Source organism: Schistocerca nitens, chromosome 2 (assembly GCF_023898315.1).
Source record: "Schistocerca nitens isolate TAMUIC-IGC-003100 chromosome 2, iqSchNite1.1, whole genome shotgun sequence".
NCBI classification, from domain to species: Eukaryota; Metazoa; Arthropoda; class Insecta; order Orthoptera; family Acrididae; genus Schistocerca; species Schistocerca nitens.
Window position 1 is genome coordinate 661,118,476 of NC_064615.1, and position 21,261 is coordinate 661,139,736.

Here is a 21,261-nt window from a genome sequence, read left to right on the forward strand (position 1 = left end):
AGAGCCATCAGTGTAAAAAACAACAGTATCCAGAAACTCCCATAAAATTTGGCGGAAAAAGGAACGGAACACCACCGGGAGTGGAATGTTTCGGACCTCGGCGGAGATCCATCCGAATTCGAGGCCGAGGAACTAACCAATGGGGGGTGGAGGGCAGGGAGCGAGGAAGACAGGACAAAGAAGGAAGCTGAAAATCACGGCAAAGAGGCGCAAGGCGGAGCCCAACCGGTAAACCCACCCATGGGCGGGAGTCGGGTGGGCGACGTCCATGATCTGGGAACAGGATAGAATAGGAAGGATGAGTGGGAGAGGAATGGATAGCGAGTGCGTAAGACACCAGAAGCTGGTGCCGCCGAACAGAAAGGGGAGGGGGGGGGCTGTCCCAGCTTCAAGCAGGAGACTATCAACAGGGCTAGTAGGGAAGGCACCGGTGGCCAAACGGATACCACGATGGTGGACTGGATCCAGCACGTGCAGTGTGGAAGGAGCAGCTGAACCATAAACTTGACAACCATAGTCCAAGAGAGACAGAACTAGAGCACGATAAAGACTGAGAAGGAGGGAACGGTCCGCACCCCAAGAGGAGTGGGCAAGGAAGCGAAGGACATAAAGTTTACGGAAACATCCTACCTTCAGGAGTCTGATATGGGGCAGCCAAGTGAGCTTGTTGTCGAAAAGAAGACCCAGGAAACGAAACTGTGTGACCACAGGCAATCGTTGTGCAGCGAGATAGAGCTCTGGATCAGGGTGGATCGTAGTACGGCGACAGAAGTGGACCATCCGCGATTTTAAAGGAGAGAATTGAAACCCGTGTGAGAGGGTCCATGCAGAGGCACGCCGTATAGCTACCTGGAGCTGCCGTTCTGTAGATGCCATCGAGGAGGAACTAAACCAAATGCAGAAATCATTCACATACAGGGCAGGGGTGACCAAGGGACCGACAGAGGCCACGAGTCCATCGATAGCAATGAGGAAGAGGACACATAAGACAACCCTGTGGGATGCCCGTCTCCTGGGTCCGCGGAGAACTAAAAACAGTACCAACTCGAACTCTGAATGACCGATGGAACAGGAACTGGCGGATAAAAATCGGGAATGGACCCCGAAGACCCCACTGATGAAGGGTAAGTAAAATGTGATGGCGCCAGGCCGTGTCATAGGCCTTGCGAAGGTCAAAAAACACTGCAACCAAATGGCGGCGCTGGGAAAAAGCCTGCCGAACTGCGGATTCCAAGCGAAGTAAATGATCGATTGAAGACCGTCCCTCTCGAAAGCCACACTGGTAAGGGGACAATAGATCCCGATATTCGAAGACCCAATTGAGCCGACGGGCTACCATCCGTTCAAGTAACTTACAAACAACATTGGTCAAACTAATTGGTCGATAGCTGTCAACAGATAGGGGGTTCTTACCAGGTTTAAGGACATGAACCACGATGCTATCCCTCCACTGAGAAGGGAAGTCACCCTGGAGCCAGATACTGTTAAACACCCGAAGAAGATGTTACCGTTGTTGAGCACTGAGATGTTGAAGCAGTTGGTTATGAATGGAATCTGGGCCAGGGGCCGTATCATGAAAAGAAGATAGAGCAGAAAGAAATTCCCATTCAGTAAAAGGTTCGTTGTAAGATTCTGACTCACAAGGGGTGAAAAATAAGGTGGAAGCTTCAGAACGCTGTTTTTAGTGAAGGAAAGCAGCTGGATAGGAGGCTGACGCTGATGCCACTGCAAAATGGGTCTCAAGATGTTCTGCAAGAACTAATGGGTCCGTACAAAGGCCATCTGGGAGGTGAAGGCCTGGGAGGGTGGACTGCCGATGGCAGCCTTGGAGAGAGCGAAGTGTGGCCCATACCCGTGACAGAGGTACAGTAGAACCAAGGGAAGAAACGAATCGTTCCCAACATATCCGCTTGCTCTGTTTGATTAAATAACGGGCTTTAGCGCGGAGGCGTTTAAAGGTGGTAAGGCTGGCTACGGATGGGTGCCTGTTAAAGTGTTGCAAAGCTCGACGGCGACCACGGATGGCAATGAAAATGGCCGTACTCCACCATGGGACTTGCCGGAGACGAAAAGGTCCAGATGAGCGCGGGACAGCAAGGCTAGCAGCGCGAAAAATCGCGTCAGACACGTCACGTAAGACGTCATCAATACAACCCGACAAAGAGGGAGAAAACACGACCTGTGCAGTATATAGAGGCCAATCGGCGCGTTGGAGAGACCAACGAGGTAACCTGTCCATTGGGGAGCGCGAAGGGAGCGTGATAATCAACGGGAAATGGTCACTATCTCAAAGGTCGTCGTGGGGCGACCAGTGTAATGAAGGGAGGGGAGAGGGAGAAGAAAGAGAAAGATCAATGTCAGAAAAGGTACCATGACCGGCACTGAAATGAGTAGGGGAGCCGTCATTAAGAAGGCACAGGCCGTGGTCTGCAATAAATTGGTCTATAAGAAGACCTCGTCTAGATGGAAAGGCACTGCCCCACAAGGGATGATGAGCATTAAAATCCCAAGGAGGAGGAAGGGAGGAGGAAGTTGCTGAAGAAGGGCAGTTAAGGCAGCAGGTGTAAGAGTCCTGTCAGGAGGGAGATAAAGATTGCAACCTGTGACCGCAGAGTCTAAGTGGACCCTAACAGCAACCGCTTCCAATGTAGTTTGAAGAGGAATCCACGTGCTAGCAATGTCTGTACGGACCAACGTACAAACGCCACCAGAAGCCCGTAGGGGTCCAACCCGATTTCGACAGAAAACACGGAACCCACAGAGGGTCGGTAAGTGAGCATCAGGAAAATGAGATTCCTGGAGAACCACACAAGCTGCAGAGTAGGACGAAAGAAGGGATTTCAATTCCGGAAGGTGACGATAGTATCCATTACAATTCCTTTGGAGAACCACAGAACGATGGTTTAAATGGGGGCTGAACACGCTAAATCCAGTCATACCGCCGGGTCCCCACCCATCACCGACAAGGACGGGGCGACATCCATGAACGGTCAGAATCCGGTTGTGAAGTCGGGGAAGGGACCTCCGGTGACACCAGAGGCTCTTTGTCCCGGGACTTATGTTTCTTCTTCTTTTCAGGCTGAGATCGAGGAGGGCTGTGTGGCATGAAGGAGCCAGCTGCAGCAAGATCAGGAACATAAAGAGACCGGGCGACCTGGGGGCCGACAGACCGCGGCTCTCGTGGTCGTCGCGCGGCAGCAGACCTTTGGCCTGGAAGGTGCCGGGAAGGGGCACCCCGGGAGAGGCGCCCTTGACCGGCAGACGCCGAAGGAGTGGGACACTTCTCCGGCTGGGGAGGCTGAACAGCGCCCAGAGGAGAAGGTGTGGGAGCCGCAGGGGAGGGGGGGAGGGGGGGAGGAGAGGGGTCCGGGATGGAGGTAAGGAAGGGGGAGGAAGGGGTGTAGATGTAACCAAGGCGTAACTAGATGTCATGGACACAGGGTGAAACGTATATTTCTTACGGGCCTCTGTGTAGGTTAAACGATCGAGGGACTTATACTCCTGTATATTTTTTTCCTTCTTATATACTGGGCAATCTGGTGAACGTGGAGAATGACTACCATGACAATTTACACACAGGATGGGGAACACAGGGTCTCCCCTCATGGAGTGGACGTCCACAGTCACCACAGAGGGGCCTGTGAACAGCGGGAATACATGTGTCCAAAACGCAAGCACTTAAAACACCTCATAGGAGGTCTGATGTACGGCTTCACATCACATCGATAGGCCATAATCTTAACTTTCTCAGGGAGGGTATCCTCTTCAAAGGCCAGTATATAGGCACCAGTATCAATACGATTGTCTTTAGGACCCTTCTGAACACGCCGAACAAAGTGAACACCCCGCCGTCCGAGATTGTCCCGAAGTTCCTCATCAGTTTGAAGGATGAGGTCCCTGTGAAAAATCACATCTTGTACCATATTTAGAGACTGGTGGGGGGTAATGGACACAGAAATTGTGCCAAGATGGGTACAGGCACGAAGGGCCGCAGATTGGGCAACTGAAGCAGTTTTTATCAGCAACGAACCCGACCGCATCTTGCTCAGGGAGTCCACTTCGCCAAACTTGTCTTCAATGTGTTCCACAAAGAATAAGGGTTTGGTATTGGTGAAAGTATCTCCATCAGTCCTGGTGCAAACTAGATAAGAGGGGAAAGGTTTCGCCCCTAGCAGACGGGCCTGACCCTCTTCCCAGGGGGTAGCCATGGAAGGAAAGGCCGAAGGGGCAAGAGAAGCAGCACTTGAGGAATCAGTTCCACGCAGAGAGACAGCCGCAGAAGAACGGCCAGAGTTGTGGACCCGTATGCGTTTCATTTGCATAGCGTCCGCCCTGATACCACCCACTTCGATCAGGAGCTCTCCTCACGGGCGCCACCCAGCCACAGCAAGGGCCGTCTGGCATGACGGTCATTGCTGGGAGTTCCGATGCTCCAGGATGACGAGCAACCACTCCAAGGCATGCATGAGGAGGTCAATGCTCAGGTATCAGAAGTGTGATCCCTGTGTGTTCAGGGGGCTCAACCAAAAGGGTACATAGCGACCCCACCACACGGGCTGGCTACCGTGCTGGCTATGCACCCTAGTATCAGACAACGACATGAAAGAAAAGGTGGAATGTACTAGGAGGGCGCATGTCGGAGACACTAGGTAAGGTGCTCTTCCCCAAATGGCTCACACTACGGAGGAGAAATTTTGTAATGGAGGTTAAACCCCTGGGGGGGACCAAGGAATGCCAAAAGGAGGAGATGATTGTGCAACAAAGCCGAATTGTAAAACCAACAGAACCAGGAGGATAGCGGGGGCCAACATAAGCAAGGACACCAAGAGAGGGAGAGGAGAGGGCGAGGGGAAAGGAGCAAGGAGGGGAAGGGAAAGGAAATGCAGCCCTGGAGAGAAAGAAGGCTGCAATGGCTCGGGGCCCCGTGCTCGCCACGCACGTATCCACAAAAGAGTTGTGGACCCCCTTGGGGGTGCAGCCAAAAGAAATCTGATGAAATAGGCTGCCGGCGGATGAACAGCGTAAGTATCAACGTGGCCTTCACAGAAGCGAAACAATCAGTTCCTCTCTTGGCTGTCTACAGAATACGTAGATACCACAAGCACAGCAACACCAGATTGTGGAACACTGGTAACGGTGTCAGAGGTGGTAGGCTCACGAATAAATAAAATGACACAACACTCTTTGATCATTTATCACGCAAGTGACGTGTTAAAACTGGCTCCCGAAATTCCTGAACGATTGTGCAATTTTTTCCCATAAACAGTTCGAGGAATCTGCATCCTAGGACCAGTGCTTGAGTAGAATATGTATAATACACAAAGCTCAGTTTGCTAAAGGTAACAGCACTACAACAGTACATCAATGTTTCATTTAGATATCAGTATTTGGAAGGAGTACTGCCCAGGCTGTTCGACCTTCAACTGAGCTGAGTAACTGTTCACTGGTTAGAGACACAGTTTCTCTGGAGTTTAAATGACTGACATAACGAGTGCAAGGATTGTTGGTCATTAAAAGTAACGGGAGCAGAACAATATTAGAAAGAATCTGAAGTTGTAAAAAAGGTAAACGAACACTGATGTTTATTGTTCCTACAGTAAAGAGCAGTGACTATAAATTCCTTTCATTAGTATATTATTCTATTATATTCAGTAGTTTCCTATTTAGTGTACGGCTTATGCAGTTATTGTAACTTGTTTATTGTGAGAGGCATTCAGTGTTCATTTAATAATTTCACGCTAAGATATATTCAAATGGTTCAAATGGCTCTGAGCACTATGGGACTTAACATCTGTGGTCATCAGTCCCCTAGAACTTAGAACTACTTAAACCTAACTAAGGACATCACACACATCCATGCCTGAGGCAGGATTCGAACCTGCGACCGTAGCAGCCGCGCGGCTCCGGACTGAGCGCCTAGAACCGCTAGACCACAGCGGCCGGCGATATATTCTTCAGTGAGTGACACAGGAGAGGTTCAGAGATTTTTGGTCAAGTGGGCCGAAGAACAAAGGCAAGAGAGTGAAAAGGAAAGACAAGAGGAAAGGAGGGAGAGGGAGAAGGAGAAACAAGCAGATAAGTGAGAATTTTTTAAAGAATTCCAGAAAGCATTTGACGAAACCTTTGATGAATACAGAAACTTGAAAACGGTAGTGCTAATCAACAATTAATGACGATAGATGAAAAGGTGGGAACATCGATTGCTTTATGTAGCAGAACTGATAATCAGAGCACAAGAGAATAGATATTTATAGAAGGAAACAGATATATTTAAGCTAGGATCGTTAGAGTAGGTATAGACATTCCTGAAGTGAAAACTTGGATAGTTAGGAATATGAGAAAGTTTGATTCGTTTGTGGATAACGTTAGCGCCACCAGCTTCGAATTCTGCCGTGATGTGAAAAAAAAGCAAAAAACAAATCCAGAGGGGCCGAACAGTTGGCCGTAAGGGTACTTCACCACCGTAAGGAAGTTCGGAACCTCATAGTAGACTATTCTGAAAAACTTAAAGCAACTTGAGCAAACATTAGATACAGTCAGGGGAGTGTGTAGGTGGACCTAATTCCGAACGTGTAAACTCAACTGGGAATCACGATTGGTGGTAAGAGTTTTGCTTTGAACTGGGCAAATATATGACATATATTTCCTTCCTTAGACACTCAAGGAAAAACTCATCCGGTTTCTTTTTCTCATAACGTTTGAAGCTACTTTACATGCTTAAGGGTGTTCTGGAAGATAAAAACGATTTGTAACTAACCACATAGAAGGAACTGGATTCCAATGGGTATTATTAAATGTGGAGATATTTCAGCGATATGAACAATTTGAAAGGGAGTTGAAAGAAAAATTTTGGTCATTTTAAACACGGAAAAATGTAAGACTACAGTTATAGGGGCCTGGAATTTATTATGCGTCGTGGAGTGGATACCGGAATTTTGTAGAATGGCACATAAATCAAACTATGTGTCCATATGTAAGAACTGATGAATCACATGTAATTGAAATACTAATTAAACGACTACCCAGTGCAGCAAAAGCAAAAGTGATAACTGGAACTTGAGATAATGTTGAAATGTTTTTTAGAATTTCTGTATCAACTTGAGTAAGTGAAATTTTCTGAGAAAGTGAATGGGTATAAATGGAATTCAAACAACCTTAACATAGTGGCATGGACATATGGTAGAGTCGGTAATATACTTGAGGCGAATTATTGTTAAATAACATGTAATAAATCTCCAGATTCTAACAATCGAGTTACAGGTGATTGCTGGTACAGACTAGACAGTCGAAATACGAAACACAAGATAAGAGATTGATATATGGGAAGCGATCGTTCTTGGCTTAACATAAGAGTTGTGTGTAAATATGACATGACAACGGTTGTGGCAGGACCATTGATTGAGGATCAAATTGTTGTGACTAATCAGACAAATAGTAAGGGACTCTGTGAGAGAAAAGGCACAGTATTCCAATCAGGACGGAAAATTCTTAAGAGACACTTAGTTGGAAGAAAGGAAGGGAGAATAAAGTTCATTCAGGCCCTATTGTTGGAAAACGAATGAATTGCATAACTGTAAGAGAAAATAATCTTGCAAGGAAAGCTCGAGTGTACGAGACCAAGAGGAAGAGCAGCGAGCAGATGGATCGATCAAATCAAGAAGATTTTTGGTCTACCGCTCCAGCAGGCACTAAGAGAAGCTGGCAACTGTCCGGGATGGAGACGTTTGGTTCACGGGGTCACAACGCTCAGCAATGAGCACAGCGACTTATGATGATGATGATGATGATGATGACATAACTGTAAATTTATTAACTGATTATTTCATGAAACATGGTGAAGTGCAGTAAAAGACAAGAGGGATGCAAAGTCTTCGGCTGTTAAAGGGACACATTTCAAGGACTAGAGGGAATCGAAACAAAAAATTGGAGAAAGTGGGTATAACAAGATTTTCTGAAGATGGTATGGAATTTCTGCAGCATATGTATGTGGTGTCCAACCCAGATGCACAGATTTTGTTGGGTGTGTACTGGCTGAGAAGATACCTAGCCGATATATTATTCACCAGTCAAGAGATAAATCTGTTGTATGATGGAAAACGTAAGAAATTTAAATGTGAACCAGTATACGGACCAACCATGGTCTTATATAGATTTGAGAAGATAAGTGGAATCACAAAATGAGGTAGTCAATGAGTTGCAGGGAGTTGGTGTACGGCAAAACGGATACCAGAACAACAAACTTGATAGTGAAGAAATGGAAATATAGAGGAAGAGAGTAAGTTTAGTTGAAATAAAATTTGTGACTAAAAGGTGTAAGCATGAAAATAATGAAACAGTAGATAAGCAGGAGGTGTTTCTGTGCTCAAAACATCAATAATACCAAGAATAAACAGAGTGATAACAGAGGAAGGTGATCGGGAGTGAATTTTCGGAGAGAATTACTTTGCAGATGAGGAAAAATAAAGAAGATGTTGTTCTCTTTCAAGTAGAGACAGTAAGATCTAATAGTACTTGTCATAAATTGTATGCAAATAAATGTGTTTAGTGTCAAAATGAATTACCATAAAATTACCAATCTATTGGAGAGGAATTGATATTGTTACATACTAGAATATGAAATTATTTTCAGAAAACTGGGTAGAAATGAATAGAGAAACATAATATGATATTAATCCATAAAAGGAAGAGGTAGTACCTTAACTTGTAGATAACTTTCCTCGCTGTAAGAAGTCCAGGAGTTCAAGCATGATAAGAGATGAAATCATATTAAAATTATCTAAGGGAATATAGGGGAGTAATGGAAATAGGTCCTTGGTAAAATACAGACAGATCTCATATTTAAGAAAGGTATGAAGGAAAAGTGAGACACAAAGAATCATGCAAGGAAAGGGAAGGGACGATTATAAATGAAGGAACTAAAGGAAGTATGTATAAATTTTGTAATTTTTTCCTTGGTTACCCTCTTTTGGCCACGTCAGACAGGAAGTATGGGTATGGTTGTTCAAGAATATGTGAAAGAGCTTCAGAAAGTTTTTTTTGAAGTTATAAATTTCTTCGATACTGCACAGTATATGTTTTGATTATCAAATGGGGAACTCATACTTTAGATTCACATATTCCAAATATTCCAGTGTTTTATATATAAGAATTTATGTCTGTTTGTTCTTTCACAAATAAACAAAAATTTAACTTTGTACCCTGGAATATATATGTATGGAACAGTTCCATTTAAAGAAAAAATTTTCCTGAAAACGTGACACTTTAGACTAGCAGGTCATTTTTAAAAAAGCGCTTCAGTATATCTGTTACTGTAAAACTAATTTATTCTCTTCCTACTTCTTCGACGTTGATAAAATTTTCCTTGCACAATGTAAATTAGTTCGTAGTGTACAATGACTTCAGTTTACCAGCTTTGGTACCAAGTTGATTAAATTTGTCATCCCAAATATTTATCACTACTGCTATTATTGATTTCGCATCAATTTTGGCTCTGTCTACATCCGGTACTTTAACTGTCACAATCTGTCCAACTGAAGGTTTTGGAATTTTGTTACATGAGGCTGCTTTCATTTTCTTTGTCTGCAATTGAAGACCTTCTTTGGTATTTTCTCGGATCCGTTTCACTTAATTAACACTGTTGGAAGTTGTTAGCGTCCCGTCACAACCATCAGCTGGTGCTGGTGTCTCGATGTTATCTGTTGTCAAATCCTGTGGCTCTGGTGCTTCATCACCTACTGCAGCTGCACTCTCTACCTCTGTTCCTTCTATTCCAGTATTTGATTCACTAGCATCAATTCGTGGCCGTCATTTTCAATTTCCTGTTAAGTCAGTGGAAGTGGTGTTTAACTTTGTTTCCAAGTCCTCTTCAGTGTTTATTTTTTATTAAACCACTTGGAACAACTGATGTTGCAATGCCCATTTTTATTGGAATCCCAGACATGGCTTCTTGTGGTGAACATCTGGTATCTTCATGATAAGCCCTACTTTTCAGTACAACACCCCTTTTCAACTTTCTTGTTTTTTGTTTTTCTGACTTGGTTCACATAATCTCAAATAAGTAACGGTTGATTCAACAGTCACGTTCTTCTACTTACGATTCAGTTCCACGATCATCCGTGTTCGACCGCCATGGCCTATAGCAATTTGGGTCTCGTGTAATATATTAAACAGTTCATCAAAACGAACGTAATAACGAATTTCTTCTTTTCCAGCAGACACCGTTGCTATGAGTTTCTCTTCATCTGCAATGGTGAGGACATGATATCGCTTCAAACGTCTTTAGTGAACAGATTTTTTATTGGAAGCGATTTTTTTCATTTTTCACTTCACTTAACAGAATATTATATTGCTCAGCAGTTACATAAAGATTGTTGTCCTTCTTCTTATTCACTTATTTGCTTAAATGTTCGTACTCATTATGATGCAAAGCTGTAGAGGAAATACCACTAAAACGAGTCACAAAGATGACGGTATGCACGACACTCGATACTCACTGAAACTACGCAGCGTGGAGTAGACTGAGAACTCATAATTGCTGACAAAGAAACTTATCTGAAAATAAAATTGGCAACAGTGAAACTTATCTGAACCTGCTCGACGGAGGTGGGAGTCTTTCCTCCAGTATTTACCAATGTCTCTTGGTAAAAGTTCGAAATCTACACATATAATGAGAAATTTCGGACTTTTACCACACCGCGTTGGTAAATCTTAGGTTACACCGGTTAATTCTGGGATTTACCAATTATCTTACTTTTACAGTAACATATACAAGGAATTAGAGGGAGAGTGTAAAAATGTATGAAACTGGTAAGGCAGGTTTACAGGTAACAAAACTTAAAAATGAAATAAAAAGTTATGAAAGGTGTGGCGATACCGCTCACAGAAGTACTACAGATAGGGGTAGGTTGTATGGCAGCGATCACAGTACAGCAAACTGCTGCGACTGTGTGTTGGTTATGTGTTTGACAGTCCCACGGCATTCTTTTAACCCAGTAGCCTTATAGAGCCTTAACCTAATTACACTCTTCTAATATGCTTTGACTGATTCGCTAAGTAATCTGCAGGGATGGCGAATTATTTTCTCTGAAATGTACACTAGCGGCACTACAAGATTCAAATCAAGTGGTTGGTTTTATCACAGAACACGGCTAATATATCTGCTCGCTCGTTATCAAGCTTTATTAATACGTCAATAGCTATAGGTTTGTCAAATTTGTCCACGCTATCCATGGAAATATCAATCCGTAATGACATTCAGATTTACAGCAATGTAATGCTCAACCTCACAGATAGATGATTACTACAACGATTAATAGACTACATTATTGCATTTTTAGCTAGTACAGAGTATGCAAAAGGTCATGAGGCGTTATTGAGAACAAAGTTGTTGGATTTGTTTCATTCCTTTATTGGTCTGCTCAGTGTTATCATTAATGTTCAGAATGAATACCATTACCTTCAGCTTAGGATCACAATTCCCGTTCTTGTGTTCGGTGGAAAATGTGTGGCGTGTTGTGTATGTGTGGGGCTGCTACAAGAATTCTTGCAACTAATTCATTGCCTAGAATACTCTTTGGCATTCATGTAGCCCCAGAGAAAACCTCAGTGTGTCCCATTACGACTGTGGCTGTGAAAGAGAAAAGTCATGGATTATGTTCACAAAATCAATGTACTTATTCAAAATAGTCTCCTCCAGAATGAAATCGTTTTAAAAGTCTTTTGAAACAGTCACTGTAGTCCTTTCTTGAGTTACATTTAGTATCACATTTCAGTTTTCTTGGATGTCATTGTCATAATGGTTTCCTTTCATTTCCAAATAGGGAACAACCAGAACTCGGCTGGGACCAATTCCGGCGGATATGGTGAATTGTCCAGGAATGTCGTCCATTTGCTGGCCAAGTTCCCTTGCACAATCTTCACTTCGTGGACTGGGGTGTCGTTATGGAGGAGCAACCAGGAACCTGCCTCTCTCTGTTCGGATCGAGTTCGACGAAATGTCGCCCACAAACGCTGAAGGACTCAAGGAACTTGACGTTGCCTCACTGCTCCAGTGTCATTTTCCGACGAGAGTCAGACACGTACTGTTACATTCGTTGCCAAGATGCATGCTCCTGCTATGCTAGCGCTTTGACTTTCTACACAGCTGTTTTCGAATGTTCAAGTAAAGTAATGCCGCATCTCTCCATGTAATAGCATTGTAATTTCGCACAAGGAGCCCTGACAGAATTGGAACACATTATGTGTGTCCGATGACGCGAAGAGGGGAATGTTACAGGTCAATGTACGTTTCCTCTCCATCGCAGTGGGCGTTCTTACGCATGCTTAGTTCTCATTAAATATGCCTTTCCAACATCTGTTTGCTTAATAAAATATATTTGTTATTGATTCCGGCGTAACATATGTTCGTTTGGGCACTGAATGATTGAACACTGAGCACTCACAATTGACAGAAGTGTTGTAAGATCTTAGATGGTAATTCAAATATCGCTTCAAATAGAATTGCGAAAACAGCTCTCAGGCATTACATGGCTAACAAACGTTTGTGAAGAAACAGTGTAGTTTTCAAAACGCAAGCCGGCCGGGGTGGCCGAGTGGTTCTAGGGGCTACAGTCTGGAACCGCGCGACCGCTGCGGTCGCAGGTTCGAATCCTGCCTCGGGCATGGATGTATGTGATGTCCTTAGGTTAGTTAGGTTTAAGTAGTTCTAAGTTCTAGGGGACTTATGACGTCATAATTTAAGTCCCATAGTGCTCAGAGCCATTTGAACCATTTCAAAAAGCAACGGTAGTCAGCATTTAACCATTGTGTATTCAGCAGACAACATCCTTCCATAGAAAAATATTTAGCCGTGCTCTGATGGCAGCTATATCCCACACTCAAAACTCCTGGAACCTTGCCAATGGTCCTGAAAATACCTTTTTCTACTCACCATATGATTAGCACATTCTTCTCAGAGGTTATAACGAGTGTCTTATGCATTTATCGTCCTTATATGCGATGGATAGGTCAAGGTACAGTAATGCTGTATGGTTGCAAATGAGACATGCTGTGATAGGTGGCTACTGGATGTCAGCCAATATATACAGAATATATTCACCATGTAGTAATTACAAGGGCGGAGATGGGACACACCGGTGTGTAGAAACATGCTGCCAGAGAAACGTTGGTAGCAGCTAACGAAAAGATAACTTTGTTAGTTATCTTGTAGGAAGTCAGCAGTGAATTCAGCCAACATTTACTGGAGCTACAATTGTAGGGCTTCCATGTAAACAATACTCCAGTATACGTGGTGTCTATTTAGGTTCCTTTTTCAAATTTAATCTTAAGTTATGGGCACACCGGCATGAGCCACAGATTGCACTGTCCGTAAATAACTTAAACATTCAGATACTGAGTTATCAAAAGCAACAGAAAGAAGGAAAAGAATGACTGATACTATAATTGCGATGGACGACGGCGCGCAAAAATTAATGCATGAGAACTTTGTATGTAAAAGCTCTTAAAGCTTTTTAAATAAAGCGAACGTTATTTCGATTCTACATCTTTATTCTTTACGTCTACATAATTACTTCTCAACATAGTCACGCTAGCGACAAACGTATTTCTCCCAAAGAGAGATCAGATTTTTTTATACTGTCACTGTAAAATGTCTGACTGTGTTGACGGAGCTGCAATCTGACCTCTGCTAGCACCGTTTCGTCACAATCAAATTGAAATACTCGAAGGCGTTCTTCAAGTTTTGGGAGCAGATGAAAATGGTTCAGAGACAAATCGGAAATGTATCTCCATACATGCCGATGGCAGTGAATTCAATGCGACGGATTGTTACATGCCTCCATTTAGGTCTGGCGTTGTCATGATGATGCTCCATTTTTGACGAACTCTCCGAATTTGAAACTCGCAGCATGCTATTTCTCACGCATCGACGTAGTTACATTACACACTGCAGTGTTACACGGTACATTTCGGAACCTCTAGCGGATGAGGGCTGCAAATATGTTGACATGAAGCATAAATATATTGAATGTTATAACATTCGTTTTACTTAAGAACCCTTAAAAATGTAACATAAAAATTTGGAAAATTACTTTTCAGTGTACTCTCGTATATTCCATATAAATGTACAAAGAGATATGAAACATTTTTAACATGATAATATAAACTGATACTTCCTGGGCGATTAAAACTGGGCTGCCATATGCCGTCGCCAGCTCTCTGGTCGGAAAAGATGAAGCGCGAAGCTCGATTAATAGGTGATCAAGCGCGCCTTTCACGAAAGTGGCCAGAGACACACCCACAAGCAACAGCCTGACAACGCTCTGTCCAGGCCACTGCCGCTTAAGGGAGGACCTCACTCCCTCACTGACTCAATCATACAATATGGCATCGATCAGTTTACTCACAGAGTGTGTTCAGCTCGTCACAGGTTATGACAGTACATAGCGATCAGATTGGTGAATATAGCGGAGCTAGTTTACCTCATCCAGAATTGTACTTTACTAGCAGTGAGAAACTTAAATTTGTAATAGCAAGATTATTGAAATTAACATTACGTCAGTCTGCAAGAGGACTATTACTGATAAGCTAGTACTACAAAACATGGATTCTATTCAAGTTAAGCAAATGTTTCCAATTCGTGTAAATAATGATCAATGTTAATCCAAGTCTGTAATTGCGTTGTAAAAAGAGGATACCGGTGACCCATAACACCATCGTCTCCCTTGCATCGTGGTAAAAGATTCAACAACTCGATGTCCAAAAATTTGGGTTTCGCAGGAAGGTGCTGTGGTTCAAGGGAGACCTCCTACGACGGTCCTGGCCGAAGTACACCTGTGGGGGCAGGTCGCGAGTCGTGCTTGGGTAGATGAGTCAGTAAAGCAAGCTCTGTTAGTATGCCTGCCCGGATAGCCACGCAGTCTAACGCGCTGCTTCCCGAGCGGGAAGGCATGCTTATCCCCAGTACAAATGCCTCCGGCGGATTAGCGTTGCCGTCTGGCGTGTCGGCCAGCCTGTGTATGGTTTCTAAGACGTTTTTCCATCTACCTCGGCGAATGCGGGCTGGTTGCCCTTATGCCACCTCAGTTACACTGTGCCAGCGATTGCTGTGCACACACCATTTTCACATATGCGTACACCATAATCATTCTATGAAGTAAACATTTGGCGTTACACTCGTATGGTATGAGACGTTCCCATGGGTTCCACTGGGGGCCGAACTGCACAATAACCCTGGGTTCGGAGTGGGGCGGTGGTGGGGTAGGTGGACTGCTGTGACCTGTTGTGGGATTGCGAACCACTGAGGGCTATGGCGGGACGATGCCTCACGTCGTTTCTAGGTCCCCATGTTTAATACATACATACACAAGCTCTGTCATTAGAGCAATTGCCCACGAAAGGCAGAGGTTCCGAATTCGATTCTCGGTCCAACACACACTTTCAATCTTCCAGGAAGTTTCATATCAGCACACACCCACTACGGACTGAAAATTGCGTTCTAGAATCTAAACTCTCATTTTGTGAGTAGAATACGAACTTACAGAGTATTGGACAGATTTGTGACTTGATTCAGGACTCCTGTGCAGACAGCACCAGCACTTCATGCATAACGAAGTGAAATCGACAGATGTAAAAGTAATTTCAGCATGACCACAAGGAAAGGTGAGTTCACCGTAAGCCTATACGATGAATACAAATGACCTAGTGGATGAAGTAGGAAGTTCTATGAAGCTGTTCACAGGCGGTACCACAGCCGCAACGCCAGAAAATTTCAGAGGATTGCAGGAAGACCTGCAGACAAATGATGATCGGTGCAGGAGCCAGGAGTTGACCCTCAACGTAAATAAACGTACCTTTCTGGGTGAAACAGACAGAGGAGTCCAGAAATCCACTACTGCAGAACTGCACTATTCGCAACAAATCACTGACAACAGTAACTACCGTAAAATATCTAAGAGCAACCAACCGGACCAACATAAATTTGAACGAGTTCATAAATTAAAGTACAGGAAAAGCAGATAGCACACTGATTGTTAGCGAAACTTAATTAATCCGCGAAAGTAGGGGCTTATAAATCGTTTATTGCCCCAATTATTCAGTATTACTTGTTTATCTGGGGCTCTTACCAGGATGGATGAACAAAAGAGACAGCCAAGATCCAATCAGAAGCACTGCGTTTCGACCCGGTGTCATACGATCAGCGCGAAAATTTTACGGAGATGCTCAGCAAACTCGTGGCATTGCGCAACGCGGAGAGGGCTACCACCGAAATTCGGAAAGAATGCGTTCTGGGAAGAGTAAGCCAATATTTTATGTACACCAACATACATCTCAAGAAATGATGACAGCGCCAAATTCTGAGAAATAAAAGCTACTAACGAAGTTTATAGACTATTTATTGTCCTTCCCAAGCGCTATACACGAATGAAACAGTAAGCAGGGAAAGACTAGTTATCTCAGAAGTACCCTCAGCCATACACGGTAAAGTGACTTGTGAAGTGCAATTGCAGATGTATGTGTAGTCTCTTATTCCAATAATATCTACTAGCAATACTTCTCATATTTCTAAAGTTTCGCTATTGCCTATTGTTTTCTATCGCACAGTGTGAGTTGCTACTAATTCCTTACCTCAGCCAAATCTGGCAAATATTTAGGCGTACTGATAGAACAGGCATTAGTTATCTTTACCACATAAATAGTTTAGCCAACCAAAATTCTCCGGAAGCTCTTTATCTTAAAGCAAACGTGTATGGTTTCCATAACAGAGGGAATTTCTCACTACCGTATCTTTGACATAAATGAAGACAGAGATATGGGGTTGATCTTAATTTGCGCCTAACGGAATTTGACGCATATGACAACATCAATTTTGAAACTTCCTGGCAGATTAAAACTGTGTGCCGGACCGAGACTCGAACTCGGGACCTTTGCTTTTCGCGGCCAAGTGCTCTACCATCTGAGAGCACTTTCCCGCGAAAGGCAAAGGTCCCGAGTTCGAGTCTCGGTCCGGCACACAGTTTTAATCTGCCAGGAAGTTTCATATCAGTGCACACTCCGCTTCAGACTGAAAATCTCATTCTGGGAACATCCATTTTATTTTCAAAAAAGCCGTCTGACCTCAAAAAGCAATAACACTTCCTTCGTGGACATAGTAACTGGGTGCCCGTTTCTACAATTATGTTTTGGATCGTCTGCCCAGATATCGGAGGGCGTTAAAGTGCCCGCTTCTGGAACACGAAAAGTTGGGAAGGCCACTGTTCGAATCCGCTTGTGTTAACGACGGGGATGAGTGTGCTGGCTAATCTGTACGTGGTTTTTATGCAGTTTCCCACATGCCACTGTGTAAATATCGGGCTGTTATCCACGCCCTGCATCAGATACACGCTAGCAAGTGTTAAAAGAACTGTCTCACACTTACACATGTGACTACTGTAGACACAGGCAGTCGGGGTACAGTAATTTCTTCCTGCACGGTGAATAGATGACCTTAGATGTTCAGTCTCCTTGAACAAATAGTCAGCAGCAGTAGCAACGTTTCATATAAAAATTTTATTTGCTCTTCACGAACGTTGAATGTGGCCTACATTAGACGTACAACAAACATTCAGACTTCTGCATTTGTACGCGTGCACGAAAAGGTAATGCCACTGGAGAATAAAGATGGAGTCTTTCAAAAATCGCCCCAAAAAATTCATATACCGCGAGATGAGGCGACCTTTGAGGCCAATGCGTCAGTGCAAGCGTCGTGCATGCCTTAAGGAGGGACGTTGATGAAATTGACCCAAAATGTCAACTTTCGATTTATTTTTTACTTGTTAATACAACTCAAGGACAGTAACTTTCCAAAGTTTCAATGTTGAAATCACATTCGAAGTGCCTGAAAATTAATTAAGAGTGTGACGCGGCCTCCCTGCCACGCGCATGTTTTGAAGCAGCACTTCAATATCAGCTCAGTGAACAACGATTCTGAGTATTACTTTCAACTAAACGTGTGCGGGATACATCTAGAAGGTCGTGAAACATACTCTTTGGTTTTGTAGATCATCTTTGACCGATACTGCACCTCGCAAAAAGTGTGTTCATGGCAGAAGCCAAAATCCAAATGAGTCTCTAAATTCGCTCATACGGAAACGATACCCTAAAAACGCATTTGCTTCTGCTACAGTTGTATTAGAAAGAATGGGCTTCAAGATAGGAAATTTTACTCAAGACATCCTGAGAAAAATAGATTTACAGAGCGTCTCTGCAGCTGAAAGGTCAGTTGAAGACCTGGTAAAGGAAAGAATACAGACATCAAGAAACCAGAAGAGAAGCCTTGAAACGGAAGACGACCCACAGTACAAATGTAGTGCCTTCTGAAGAAGGAAAATAGTTAGGCTGAGCTTTAAATTGCGTTTCCCGAAAAGTTTGTTTTTTAAAGTTTATGTACCTTTTCCTCAGATTCTACGAATGCTAGAATTATGCAATTTTGTACACATATTCCTGTAAACCTAATAAACGTTTTCCGAAAAGCAAATTTTGAAATTCTGATTGTAAGCTGAGATAAGGGGCAAAGTGATTGGAATTTTGTATGAATTTAGAATTGTACTTGTGGAATTACAATTAAAATATTTGAAAGTTCTCCTATGTGACCTGTTCCAAAAACCTCATGAGAGAAACCTACAATATAGAAAGAGATGAAACAGAGAAATTATTGTAGAAATCTCTTGAATAGTTTCTGAGAAAAAGGCACATGCATTATTTTTTGAAAATAAAACTTCAAATTTCATTAAAAAAAAGTTGAATAAATACAATCAAAGGATTGGATATGTGAATGTGTTCTTTTCATGTAAAGCGTGGTACATAATTTCAATGCCATATCACCAAAACTGTGGATATGGTGCATTTTTGAAATAATGTGTGTTTTTAAACAATGTCCCCTCTTAAGATGGATTCTTCGTTGAGATATATTGTAGTCAAGATGCACTCTTATAAGACGCGCCATTTCGGTTGTTCTTTCTGCTGCAGAGAAATTTATTTTTGGCAGGTTCTCGCAGTTTGTAAGAAAACAGCTTGATCTCCACTATATCAGGGTAAGTACGTGATTCTGGTAACCGCTTTTTCCACTGAAAGAAGCAGGCTGTAAAGCTTTGGTCGGGAACGTTTGCAAACACATGAAGTTACGGGCAGTCTCCCTCTTGCACGATGAGATATGTAGCTGCTGTATTCTTGTATTGATTGTCTTTTCGATAAAATGGGACGTAGCCACTTCACTGAACAGAAAAGGCGGGAGTAATAGGTATCTTTCATCTACACACTAAAAACGAAATTTAAAAAAAATGCTCTACACAGTTTTGTTCATCACCATCGTGAGGGTGTTGTAGCAGTGATCTGAAATACAAACGCTGCTGTAAGGCTCCACAAACAGGCAGATGAGGAATGACTATCTCTCATCTGACACGAGTAGTAGACTTCTGCGAATTAAGTACAAAATTCTTTTGAATGGGCTCTACGTCCAGAGGAAGCTCACTGTGATGCGTTCGTCGAATGATTTGAGCAGTGGGAGTCGCAGTGGTGAATTCTCGAAGAAAATCACTTCACGTCATTATAACTAAAGTGCTCGTGTTGAAACCCAAAGCACATTTCTTGCTCTTCTGTCACCATGTTGACGTACATCGGCTAACTAAGGAGTCAGTGGTATGAAAGTAAACTTTACGTAAGACAAAATTCACCTCAATTTTCTGTCTTCAGTTTTGCTGAAGACAATGTGTGTGAAAATGGATTAATCTTTCTGACACACATTGCATACCACATTTTCGTTGAATTGCTGTAACCATGCTTTACCAGAGATGATTAAAATTTCTGACTCATTCCCTAAAAATTCCATTGCGCTTCCACGGACCAAGTACAGTTTCAGATAAATAAGCAAGGAATTAGACAACTTCAATATTGTGCAGTCTTGACTCAGCAATAAACAAAGAGATACTGCCCAAGCATCTTACTACCCTTACCAAAGATACTATAACCCGCAAAGAGTGAAAATGGTGACCATGATCTTGTCAGTTACAGTCCCATGGCCAGTTGAGCTAGACACTCGGTTGCCGATCAATGGTGCGGACAGCCAGATCGATGTAGTCCCCTAGATTCTCCATTTGGCTTAAATCCGGGGAGTTTGGTGGCCGAGGGATTACGGGAAACTCATTTTGGCTTTTCGAACCAGGCATGAACACCACCAGCTCTGTAACATGCATCGCCCTGCTGCTAGACGCCATCGCGCCGATGGAAAACGAACTGCATTTATGCGTGGACATGGGTCCCAAGGATAGATGTGTACCTGTGTTGACCCATTGTGCCTTCCAGAATGATGAGACGACCCGTGGAATGCCACGAAAACGTTTCCTGACCACAACGCATGCAAAGTATTTGCTTCCCATTGGAAAAGGCCACCTGTGGCCACTAGGTGAACGTCTAAGGTGCAGGATAAGGATAGCGTCTTTTTTGCTACGCACGGTGTACTTTAACCATTGTGGCACGCGAACAGTTAACAATGTTAGCCGTTTCGGAAATGTTCCCACCCTTAGTCGGAAAGTCAGTGATCATGCCCTTTTGGACGTCAGATAATTCCGTTTCCGAATTGCGAAAGCGTCTGCACTGCTTTCCGTGTCCCACTGGTACGCTTGATACTAGGTATATGACAAAGGTAATGAGACTGATTTTTTATTTACCAAATTTTTTATTTTTTCAATCAACGATACTGTCCCCTCCAAAGTAGTTCCCTTCGGCAGCCGTTCACCGGCGCAGTCTTTTTTCCCACTCTCGGTAGCAGCGCCCAAAGGTAGTACGTTCAATATGTAGGTCACATTCTTTTGAATGTTCTCCAAAGTCCCAAAATTACTTCATTTTAAGACATTATTCACTTTCGAGGAAAGAAAAAAACGGCACAATGACTCAAATCACGTGAAAACCGTTACTGTGGCTCGACTGGAATGCATTTTCAGGTCAAAAATTACGTGCTAGAAGTGATCTTGTGACACGGGGCGTTGTCGTGATACAGCACCACTTATTTGCAGTATCCGGTCTCACTCGTTTCCCCCTTTTCCTCAGCCTTTCGAGGACATCCTTGTAAAATACTTGTTTGACAGTTTGTCCTGGAGGAACAAATTCTTTGTACACGATACCCCTACTGTCAAAAACACAAATCAGCATTGTTTTGTCTTTGATTTGATCATTAGAGCTTTCTTTGTCGAGGAGATGTCACAGTGTGCCATTCCTCACTCTTCAACTTTG